Below are 3,902 nucleotides of genomic sequence, written 5' to 3'. Positions count from 1 at the left end.
AGAAAAAAAATGTAGTTATCTATTCACAATATTTTTAAATAAGCCTAGAAGTAGATAAAACAATTTTAAAGAATCTCAGCTCTTTCAGATGTGAGGAGACTTTGTTCTTTAAAACATAATAATGGACATGATAAAATCAGCACAAAGCCCAAAAAATTATTCTGGTGCTTTGTATAAATCTCTTCTACCTGGATGGATTATACAAAAGGTAATAATAACTGTTTGTTATCCCTTGTTAAGAGCTGTAAGACCAGTTTGTCATTTTAATAGAGAGAAAGCCAAATTCTATTTTTGCATCAATTCAATATTTGGCAATAACAAATTCCAAGTTCCTTTTTAAAAAAATTATCTTTTGAATAAGCCCATCAAAGCTGAGGAAATGTTGCCAAATGTTAACATATTTTATTGCTTCTTTTCAGACAAGCAAGACAAATATGGTTTACTTTTTGCAAACCTTCTACAATTTTCTACATCTATCCATTTATGTTTTGTCTTTCCCTATCTTATTTCATGTTCTAGAACAGACACTTTGCCTTTAGACCAAAACTACGCACTTTTTCCTTGAGAAATGAAAAAATTACTTGACTTTAGAACACTGTTGTACTTCTTTACACTATTACTTTCCCTACTGTCACTACTGCTCCTGGTATATTCTTTTTTCTTTTTTTTTTTTGAGACAGAGTCTCACTCTGTCACCCAGGCTGGAGTGCCCTGGTGCAATCTCAGCTCACAGCAACCTCCACCTCCCAGGTTCAAGCTATTCTCCTGCCTCAGCCTCCTGAGTAGTTGGGATTACAGGCAAGAACCACCACACCCAGCTAATTTCTGTATTTTTAGTAGAGAAAGGGTTTCACCAGGCTGGTCTCAAACTTCTGACCTTATGATCCGCCTGCCTTGGCCTCCCAAAGTGCCGGGATTACAGGTGCGTATATGTATGTATATATACATGTATATAATAATATGAGTTATGTACGTATATATATATATGTACACAGGTATGTATATATATTAGTATGTGTTATATACATATGTATATGTGTGTACATATTATATATGTACACAGGTCTGTATATGTTTACATGTATATGTATACATGCATGTATATGTATATATGTGTTATATACACATATACATTAGGTATATATCCATATATACACATATATGTATATGTATATTATGTATATACATATACATACATAACGTATCCATATATACATGTGTCATACATTATACATAAGATTTTATATATAAAATTACACATGTAGATTATCATAAAATGTTTCTAAGTTGGCACTTTCTGAAAGTATTTTTATTAAAAGTCTATTTAAAGTATTAAAATTTTAGTTTATTTTTTAGGAATTCTAGAAATATTGGATTGATGTAAGCAATTATTACTCCCTATAAGTTAATTAGAGCAGAGTTCTTTTAATTTAATAGACCTATAATCTAATTTATTAACACCCTCCAGAGGTAAGAAAGTATTTCACACATGCAATGAGAGATAAACACTTTTCTCAATTACAAAGAGTTGGCTGGCTTCAGCTCTATAACCTCGGCTACAGGTCAGAAGTAAATAAAGAAACAAAACTCACCATTCCAGTTTTCAAAGGACTGGTTTTTTTCTAGCAGGCAAAAAATATTTTCTTAATTAATTTGAGTTCACAAGTAGATAAATAGACAAACAAAAGACTCACAACCCAGATTAGCTGTTATCTCTTCCTTAATAAAAAATAGATCCTATTGTCCACCTCTCAGAGGTCACCAAATGATCTGATAAAAAACCAAATTCCTGTTAATAATCAGCCATGTGGGTATCAGAATTATATGTACACAAGACCATCTCTTAACCATGGAATCAAGACTGGCCTTGGAGTCTTGGGTCTAGCTCTAGAAGGGGACGAGGCCATGGCCACAAATTACACAAGGGTACTCTTTAGATTATGCAGTTGAGACTGCTCTAGTGGTTTGAGACATGACATGGACTTACTGTGCCTGCTCTCAGCTGTGAAAAGAGACACATGGGAGCAGACACACCATACCAGCTCTCCAAAGCAGGTCTTTTTTTTTTTCAAAGATGGGGTTTCACCATATTGGCCAGGCTGGTCTTGAACTCCTGACCTCTAGTGATCCGCCCACCTCGGCCTCCCAAAGTGCTGGGATTACAAGCATGAGCCACCATGCCCGGCCCAAAGCAAGTCTTAATGGAAGCTTGTCCAACCCACAGCCCACAGGCCACATTTAGCCCAGGGTGGCTTTGAATGTGGCCCAACACATATTCATAAATATTCATAAGCTTTCTTAAAACATTATGAGATTTTTTTTCAACTCTTTTTCAGCTCATCAACGATCATTCCATTAGTATATTTTATGTGTGGCCCAAGACAATTCTTCCAATGTGACCCAGGGAAGCCAAAAGATTGAATACTTCTGTGTGTATAGCATATGCTCATTTTTGTAGTGTAAATTCCCCCATAATGGCTATTTTCAAGCTACTGCAGAATTGGGAAGAGAGGTATGTATATGGTCCTCACCAGCCAGTATGATCTGACTCAGGACACAACTGTGCTTGACCATAAAAAGTGAGTCAAAACACAGACAGACTAGCAGACTTGGCCAAGAAACAGAAATAGAAATAAAACCACAAAATATGAAAAAAGAAGAAAACTTGACAAAATGCAGAGTTAGCCATTTGGGATTCACTCTTGAAGAGAAGTAAAGATGTGCCTGGGTTTAATTAGACCCTGAGGTCCACTTTTCAGGGTGTGCAGTTTAGTGGCACCAACAGGTTAAGTCCTCTCCAGAACCTCAATAGGTCCTCCTAAATGGTACCTGTACTCAGTACTTCACATAACAGCTTGTATATTTGTGAACGGTTTTTATAGTTAGAAAGCTTTTCTTCACACTCAGCCAAAAATCTATTTTTCTGTAACTTCTAACAGAGGGCTTAGTCATGCTCTTAGGAAATGCACAAAATAAGTCTAATCCTTCTCTTATTCAATAAACTTTCAATATTGAGTACAATTATCTTAGGAGTTTATAGCGACTCTAACTCATTCGTTTTACAGATTAAAAAACTGAGACCCACAGAAGTTAATGACTCCTCAGTTCACACAGCACTGTGATGTGTCACATTTAAGGGACTTTAAAACTGCGGTCACATATTAGTCCTCTTGAATCTTTGTTCCTTAATTCCATTAATAATTCATCTAATTATTATTATTTTTGAGATAGAGTCTCTCTCTGTCACCCAGGCTGGAGTCAGTAGTGCAATCTCGGCTCACTGCAACCTCTTCCTCACAGGTTCAAGAGATTCTCCTGCTTCAGCCTCCTGAGTAGTTGTGACTACAGGCATGCACCACCGTGTCTGGCTAATTTCTGTATTTTTAGTAGAGATGGGGTTTTGCCATGGTCACTAGGCTGATCTTGAACTCCTGACCTCAGGTGATTCACCCGTCTCAGCCTTTCAAAGTGCTGGGATTACAGGTGTGAGCCACCGGGATTTTTTTTTTTTTTTCCTGAGACAGAGTCTCACTCTGCTGCCCAGGCTGGAGTCCAGTGGTTCAATCTTGGCTCACTGAAGCCTCTACCTTCTGGGTTCGAGCAATTCTCCTGCCTCAGCCTTCCAAGTAGCTGGGACTATAGGCACATGCCACCATGCCTGGCTAATTGTTTTACATTTTAGTAGAGACCGAGTTTCACCATGTTGCCCAGGATGGTCTCAAACTCTTGAGCTCAGGCAATCCACCCACCTTGACCTCTTAAAGTGCTGGGATTACAGGCATGAGCCACCATGCCCAGCCCCATCTAACATGCTTTTAACACCTCTCGTTTAGTCGCCCTCTTCGTATAGAACTCTGTTTGAATAACATTGTGTTAAAAGTGAAATGCTCAGAACCTAATCA

The sequence above is a fragment of the Callithrix jacchus genome, chromosome 3 (assembly GCF_049354715.1).
Source record: "Callithrix jacchus isolate 240 chromosome 3, calJac240_pri, whole genome shotgun sequence".
Lineage (NCBI taxonomy): Eukaryota > Metazoa > Chordata > Mammalia > Primates > Cebidae > Callithrix > Callithrix jacchus.
This window is presented reverse-complemented; position numbering follows the sequence as displayed.